The following is an 8,414-nucleotide window of genomic DNA, read 5'->3' as shown; positions in this document are numbered from 1 at the left end:
ACGGCAAACTGTGGTCTCTCTCCAGATTCAAATCCAAGCCCCAGCAACTGCAGAAGTATGTTTTCTAACCTGCACAGGCCACATTTATTAACATTTGGGTCTTCATTTTTTTCATCCTTCATTTCCCTTTGCATAGTCTTATTTTTCCCAGTCAATAAAAATGATTTTACTCTTCTTAATTAGATTTTTTTTTTTTAGGTTTCCCATAGTAATTAATGCACTTTTCTTCAGCACTACAACCTATTACAGTAGTTAAAATATAAAATCATGACAGCTGCCAGATCTAAGGCACCAAGAAACATAGGTTCTTCGATAGTCACTTTGTCTTTATCTTTTAAATTAGTTTGCAGACTGCTTTACATTTTGGGGTAAGTAATAACATTTGTTGATTTGAATGAAGAGCGATATAAAAATAAATTGCATTGTACTTTTAATTACACAGTCTTAATTTTTGTGGTGACACTCCAGGCTCTCATATAATGTTGTTTAATGTTTGCGTCTCTTTATTGATTTGATAATTTAAATACAAAAAGATTGTTTAATTTGCAAATTTCTGCATTCAGCCTTGGGGTGCTGTGTTCATTAAGGAATCGGGAGAATGCTGTCTTTTTTCCCCCATCTCCATCATGCACACAGAGGCATGTGTGTTCCACACTTGCTTTTGCTCAGGCCCCAAATCCCATCTACCAAGATGGTTTTCTCCATTGCTCTGAGAATGTAATCCTTTCCATACTTGATATTTCAAGCTAGGATATGAAATAAGCTGCTGCTCCAAGGGGCCCTGGTTTTGGGAATCCTTGGAGATGGCTGAAGATAGCAGTGGGTAGATCAAGAGCTCCCATTGGATGCGGTGGCCTTGGCACATTCTCTCTTCACCTGGGAAGTCAAATGGCCTCGCAGGTTCAAGAGTGGTTAGAGTCCATCCATCCTCTGTGGAGGACATGGTGGAAAGAAGACCTCAAAAAAGTCCATGGAATCTGCAGGAAGAGCCCAGTTTGGTGGGCTCCTTCAGTTTCTGATTTTCTGCTCTCTAAGTGCTATTCAGAAATAGCTATAAGAACGTAACAAACCACTGGTATTTCAAACCTTCCTTTCTCCAACCAAAATGACATCTCCAACCTAACTCTTCCATCCACCTCAGCTCTCTTGGAGAGGAGCCACAGGAACTGCTCCATGCTACCCTAGGCACTGCAAACCACTGTGTCAAATCCCATCTACGGGGGCTGCTTTTGAGATGTTTTTCTTTCGGTTTTGGAGCTGCAGGCGTATTACAGACTTTTTAGGAGTTCGGCAAAATTTAACTTTTCTTTCAAAATCTATCACCGTAACACTGTTTTCCAATCTCTCTTCATTAATGATTTACTTTCTGTGGAACAAATGCAGCAACTGAGGACAGAATCATTATTAAAATCTCAGTTAACAACACAATATCATTTTAGTCCTTTCATTTCCTCCATTATTATAAAATTCAAGATTCATTTCATCTATTAATATTAGCAATCTACTTTTTTTTTTTTTTTAGTTTTGACCAGACACAAATTAAAGGGGGAATGATGTTATGGAAGTGACACTAGACTTACTCCTTTTTCTGTAAAATCTGTTTTTTTTCCTTCCATCACTTCTCTCCTTGGATCTAACATTGGCTTCTTTTGCATCCCAGTGGCTTCATTTGGTACCTGGCACTACTCCCCTGGAAGTCAATGGAAGAGGCCAACAGACTTCCCTGGAAGGTGATTAAAGTCCAACGTCAGTGAAGAGCTGAAAGGCTGGAATATAGGTTTGTAAACAAGGGAGCTGGGTTCTGGTCTTAGCCCTATCACAGAATTGCTCTGTGACCCTGAACAAGTCATTTCATTTCTCCGTACTGCAGTTACCATGTGTTTAAAATAGGGACAAGAGTGCTTGCTATTTATTGTTCAAGTCTCCAAGCAAATAAAATGTGATATTTAAGAGCTAACTAAGCAAGAAGGCACGGATCCTACTCACTGGAAATCTGTCCTCGAGTAGCAGCAGGCTGTGAGAATGGGGCAGAACAGAGATGCATTTTTCATAGAGCTTACAAATTGCTTCTGTTCCTTTTCTAACAGATCATTGTCAGTGGGTTCTAATGAGATTTTCTTTGTGCCTCTGTAACACTGAACGTAACCGGTATTTTTTTTGCAACATTTCACACAGAAAAGCTCTACTCTTCTGCAGTGTTTGCTTGTCAGAGATAGGTTGCATTTGTAATGCTGTAGAATAACCAACTTCTGTGGTTATGGCACACCTATCTGTTAGCTTGTGTCCATACCACCAGCCCTAGGAGCTGCACATCGGCTAAATATGCACAGGGGTTCTCTTGCAAATGAAGGTTACTACAGTTGCAGGTCTTCACAAACACCCAAGCAGTGAATTCTAATGATTCCATTTGCAACTGGAAGAAACAAAACAAGAAAGTCTGACGAAGCCCTCCAGGAGGCCCCTGCTGCCAATGGCACACAAACCATCCCTGCAAGCCCTTGGACTAAAGCCTTCTGCAGTGAAAACAGCAATGCGTCCCTATGCTAAACTATTCCTAGTGCTGGGAAGTTTCTCCTAATGCTGTCTGTTGAAGCCAAAGCCCATTACTCACTGTGCTTGCAGAGGGTCATGGAATCATAGAATAGTTTGAGTTAGAAGGGACCCTTAAAAGCCCTCTAGTCCAACTCCCCTGCAATGAATAGGGAAACCCACGGCTCCATCAGGTGCTCAGAGCCCCGTCCAGCCTGACCTTGGGTGTCTCCAAGGACAGGACATCCACCACCACTCTGGTGGTTCAGTGATTCAATACCCTTATGGTAAAAAACGTTTTCCTTACACCCAATCTAAACCTCCCCTCTCAAGGACACATTGTACCACTCCTCTTTGCATTTGCCTCACATGTTTTTGGCAGCTTGCTTTGTCTCCCCTTGGTCCCCTCCTCAGACCACACACTTCTCTCCCTGTCAGCTTTTCCTCAAAGCCAGGTTTTCTACACCTCCAGTCTTTCTCTTTGCACCTCTCTGGGCTTTTCCCAGTTGAGCCATATCTTTCCTGAGGTGTGGAAATTGTTCTTGAGCCAAGGCCCTACCATTGCCAAGCTGAATGGAGAGATTGTCCTGTGCCTCCTGCGGGGTTCCTTTCTGCACAGACATCCCAGCACCACTGTGAGATTTTGGCAGGGCTGGATTCCCACAGAACCCGTAAACATCACTGTGCCGGATCCTTTCTGCCTGGCAGCAGCCTGGCCAATTGCTCCTCATCTTGTATTGGAAAAATTGATTTTAACTCCCCTGCCAAGGAGTGCAACATTTTAATTACTTCTGTGGATAAAGCCCATTGTTCCCATTCTGATCAGGACTTAAGAGATAAGTAAAGCAAAGCCTATAAGAGATCCTGGAGAAGCTTGAGCAGGAACCCAGGCCACCAGAATACTTCCATCCCGTACTTCTGCCATACGTCCCTCACCCTTCTCATCCTTGTCCCATTCCACCATTGGCATAATTTTAAAATCTTTCTCCTCTGTCCCTTATTATTGATTTATTTTCAGATCTGGTGTTAGTAGTTGCAATCTATTTAATCTCTGACAGGAGAATAATTAAGTGTCTGTGCACTATCCCTCAGCACAGTTAGGATACAACTGGGAAACACTGGTCACTTGCTGGATTAGTTGTAACTTCCCTGCTGCCAGTTCCTGTTTCTCGACACAAATGAGTGACATTTGGTGGCAAAAACAAGGAATGAGATTGGTGGCCTTTGAAAGCATGAGAAGTTGGGGGGATATGGGGCCAGCAAAGCTGAGAAATGAAGTGTAATATTCTTTCCGAAGGACATAATCCCAATTTATTGTACACCAAGACACCTACAAATAGATAAAACCTTGAGGCTGACTGCAACACAACTTCTGTTTGGTTCTTCTGAAATCCATGGAGAAAATCATAGAATCATGAAGGTTGGAATGACCACGAAGATCACCTAGTCCAACCACTGACCCACCCCCACCATGCCCACTGACCATGTCCCTCAGGACCACAGCTTCACAGTTCTTGAACACCTCCAAGGATGGTGATTCCACCACCTCCCTGGGCAACTATTTCCAACTCCTCACCATTCTTTCAGAGAATTTTTTCCTAATATCCAACCCAAACCTCCCCTGGAGCAACTTAAAGCCATTACCTCGTCCTGTTGAGAGAGAGGCACTACTCGTGCCAGGAGCCCACCACTTCCTGGCATCATGGCCAGCAGGGTTAGTTGCTCTCACTTCTGAATGGATTTCTCCCTGATAACATGCCAAAATGTCCAAGAGCTGAATGCTGGAAGGGCTGGGAAGTACAGTGGATTCTTCTCACAGGCAGCAGTACCTTACCTGCACCCATATCAGCAGCGTGTCACTCCTGCCTCTCTAGAAGATTGACGGAACAGTGATGGAGAACTTAACTGAATAGTTTTTACACTTGGTACTCTTACAACACACGGTATGCCCTGTGCTAGGAAGCTGAGTACATCATTGCAGACAGCATATTCAGACATCTGAGTGCAAAGCAGCTGATAGGAGGGTAAACCAGTAAGACCAAGGTGGGTACCTGTGAAACCTGGGAGTTGCTTGGATGAGCCCATCAGGGAGCCCTGCAGCATCCCAAGGTCCTGCTGAGTAACCAGGAGGACTGAACAGAGAGGACAGATGAATTGGCTTGCTTCAACTGGGGGAGACTAAAGAGAGGTCCAATACATACTGCCAAAGGGAGGAGGATGGACTGGGTGACACCTGAAGATCCCTTTCAATACCACCTCTCCATTTGCACTTCATCATCTGCCAGCACATGGAGATGGGTGTCCTCCAGGCAGTTTAGCTCCCAATAAGCAGAGACCATCACTCCATGGTATAAAAGAAAAACTTGGACCCAAAACAGACAAAAGAAAAATCACTGCACCAGAGATGCCCAATCCATTGCTCAGTACCATGTAACAGAGCAATGTTGCAATTTGAAGCTCAGTGCATCTGCCTTGCTCTATTTATACTGTGGTCTTGAATGTTTATCACCTTCTGCTAATGGCAGTAGAGTACTTGCCACAAAAACTTAATTATTTGCCTTCTCTGGGAGGGTATTCTTCCTGATTCAAGCCTTCAGGAGAACAGTGCAGGAAGCATTTGGCCCCACTTATACTCTCACCACTGAATCTGGGGACAAAGGCCAGTAATCTGGGACAATCTCTAAAAATACACCGAATGTTCTGGGACACGTTTTATTGGTCCTTCTACGAGTGCTTCAAGTGTGTCAGAGAGCACAAGGCCACAGGTAAAAGCTGAAAGCCAAAGCTGCAGCGTGGTCCAGCTGGCTGCAGTGAGGTTGGATGGCAGCAGGAGGAATGGGGATGCTCTTGGTTGAAATATCCCTGCTGGCATGGATGATTTCAGAGGCATGGTGCTTCCATACGAACCTTCTCACTGTTAAATTGCAAATGGTTTGAAAAGACCAAGCCCAGCTTTTTAAATATATCTTGGAATTTGAAGGATGATGCTCTTCTGCCAACAGAACATCTAGGGAGGGAGGAAGGCAAGGTTGCTGGAGAGATGAGCGTTTGGCTCTGTGCTGCAGTAGTCACCATACACACTGTAAAGTATTTATGTAAAGTATCTGAATTTTCAGGTCAAATATCAACAGCTGAAGACAATGTGGGCAAATTAATGGTCTGACAGTGATAGGACAAGGGGGAATGTTTCTTAAACTAAAAGAGGGGAGATTTAGGTTAGATGATAGGAGGAAATTCTTTACTCAGAGTGTGGTGAGGCACTGGCACAGGCAGCCAGAAGCTGTGGATGCCCCATCCCTGGAGGTGCTCAAGGCCAGGCTGGATGGGATCCTGGGCTGGTAGGAGGTGTCCCTGTCCACAGCAGGGGTTGGAACTGGATGGGCTTTGAGGCCCCTTCCAACACAAGCCATTCTATGAATCTATACCAAACTCGTTTACAGAGGATGGTAACTGAAGAGGGTAGTGGGAATCTGTCTATGGGCAGGAACCAAATGACTTCTCCTGATTGAAGGAATGATGCATTCCTGAGCTTCAGGCACTGCACAGCCCCATGGGATCTGCTGGCAGGCACCCAAGCGAGTGCAGCACTTAACACTGCCCTGGCCTGGTCCAAGCACATGCTGAGCCCGAAGATGCTTCGTGCCATCCCTCCACCTCAGCTGTGTCAGCATCATCGCAGAACCACAGAATCATAGAATGGACTGGATTGGAAGGGACCCATCCATTTCCAACCCCTCCATGGGTGGACACCTCCTACAAGATCAGGTTACCCAGGGCCCCGTCCAACCTGACCTTGAGCACCTCCAGGGACGGGGCATCCACAGCATCTCCGGGTAAAGTACAGTGAAGAAAATACCTGAAAGGAACCTTGTGTGTGAGGCAGCCTGTTGGCTCTTTGTCCTGTGTTAAAGATAGAAAACGCAGCCCTTCACCAATTAGGCACACACCGTCATTGCAGGCAGTCATATGATGTCCGTAATCCTCCTTGTCTGAGCGCAGAAGTCTCCATGCTGAGCACGGGCGTGCTCTGGTTCCCAGTTGCTGGCAGGGTTGGGGTGTGGATTAAGGCCGGGACTCTGCTTTTTTGGGAGGCTTTGCCGTGTGGCTCTGATGCTGCCTGCTGCTATTTCAAATACAACCAAAAAAAAAACAAGGAAAATACCAAGTTGTGGTGGTTCGTAAAACTGTTGGTCTAAGGGCACCTCGGGAACAGACCCCTTTGCCTGCTATATCCCCCCCAGCTGTCAGCACCTGATGCCTCACTCTGTAGCCCAGAGCTAAGAAAAGCTCTGAAAGCAGCAGTGTCTGCCCCATCCCTCACTATTTTTACTGGCCCTGCTGAAGCCAGACCGCAAAGGGCAGATTTGTCAGCACGGTTGGGGGGGGGGCTTTTTTAGTGCAAAAACCATGGGCTCATTCAGACAGCGGCAGGGATGGTGGACAGGAGCGTCTGGAGGTCCTGGCTCTCATTTAGAGCTGCTGCAAATATAGACATTCCAGTGAAGTTAATTGTAGCTCCCGACCGACAACTTTGGACACCGTTATACAAGGGCTGCTCCGAAAGTAATGCCTCCTATTTTGTGATGCTGGCTTACGTCGGCAGATGCGGACGTTGGTGGGATGGCAGAAGAGGCTGAACCTTCCCAACCATATTCCATTACATTTTGTTGCCATGTGACAGACGGTAGCACAGGGGCAGTCAGACAGAATGGCGTCTGACATGGAAGTGTCTACGAAGCAAAGGTGTGGAATTCAGTTCCTCCATGCAGAAAAAAATTGCACCCACTGGCATTCATCAGTGCTTGCTGAATGGTCATGGAGACCTAACAGTGGATGTGAGCACAGTGAAAGTTAAGACTTCCAACAATGACCTCATCATAGCAGCTATGGAACAGTGGGTGCAGATTTGTACAAGCGTGGCATGGAGACTTGTTCATGGCTGGTGAAAACACATAGCTAATGGTGGTGGCCATGCTGAAAAATAGCGTTTTGTAGCCGAGGATTTGAACTGTCAAACGGTGTCATTGTGCTCTTTGTATCAGTTGTAGTTTCCATGGAAATCGATAAGAGGCATTATTTTCGGAGCGACCTACGTGTTGTCAAGACCCCGCTCCACAGAACGCATTACTGGGAAGGACTTCATGACGACACAACAGGTAAAGCGAGGATTTATTTGCTCAAGGCTACTCATATAAACTCATACACACATACTCAGATACACATTTCTTTTTCTCTTACCCAGGCACTTTGAGAAGGGCGTGTGCCTCCTGTCCTACCCACAGCACCGCGTTAGGAACCGGGATGGGAAGCGCAGCCAGAACACCAGTTTGCTGCCTCAGCTCCCCCAGTCTGTGCTCCTCACCTGTTGCAGGCAACGTGGGTTTTGCTCCATAGGGCTGCGGAGGGGTCAGAGGGGCTGCATCAGAGCCCTGCACCCTGCAAAATAAATCCACGTCAGTGCATACAGGAGGAGATGAAGGAAACGCCGGGTCCCTTCCCTCTGTATTTTCCATGTTTTATAACACCTCTGTCAGTGCACATTTCCATTCACTGCAGAAACTGCATCTCACGAGTGCTACAATAGGAGTTGAAGATAAATGACACGTGAGCATTGCACAGCGATCCCGGTACCTTTACCACATGCAGGGTATCAGGATCCACGGATCCGACTTGGTCCAACCATCACGCGAGAAAGATCGAGCGTCACAGGACCCCGAGCGGCACCAAACCATCCCGGAGAGGATGTGTTTTAGCACAGGAGGGCTTTGAGACCGCGAGGCGTAAGGACAGCACCTAACCCTAACCCGAACCGCTACCTCCCTCCAGCCCCACTTCCGAAATTCCTGAAGGTTGGTGAAGTTTTCAAGTGTCCTCGTGCCCAGGCT

The 8,414-nt window shown here is 46.3% G+C and overlaps 1 long non-coding RNA gene across 1 annotated transcript; it reads left to right on the top strand.

Annotated features, from left to right (window-relative positions):
• Window positions 1,661-7,894, top strand: LOC110394616. The gene is made up of 3 exons (XR_002435745.1): window positions 1,661-1,777; window positions 7,572-7,685; window positions 7,772-7,894. It is a non-coding gene; the product is annotated as an uncharacterized LOC110394616 (long non-coding RNA).

Source organism: Numida meleagris, chromosome 2 (genome assembly GCF_002078875.1).
Source record: "Numida meleagris isolate 19003 breed g44 Domestic line chromosome 2, NumMel1.0, whole genome shotgun sequence".
NCBI lineage: Eukaryota > Metazoa > Chordata > Aves > Galliformes > Numididae > Numida > Numida meleagris.
The sequence above is the reverse complement of the archived record's forward strand: the minus strand, read 5'-3'. Positions and strand labels throughout refer to the sequence as shown.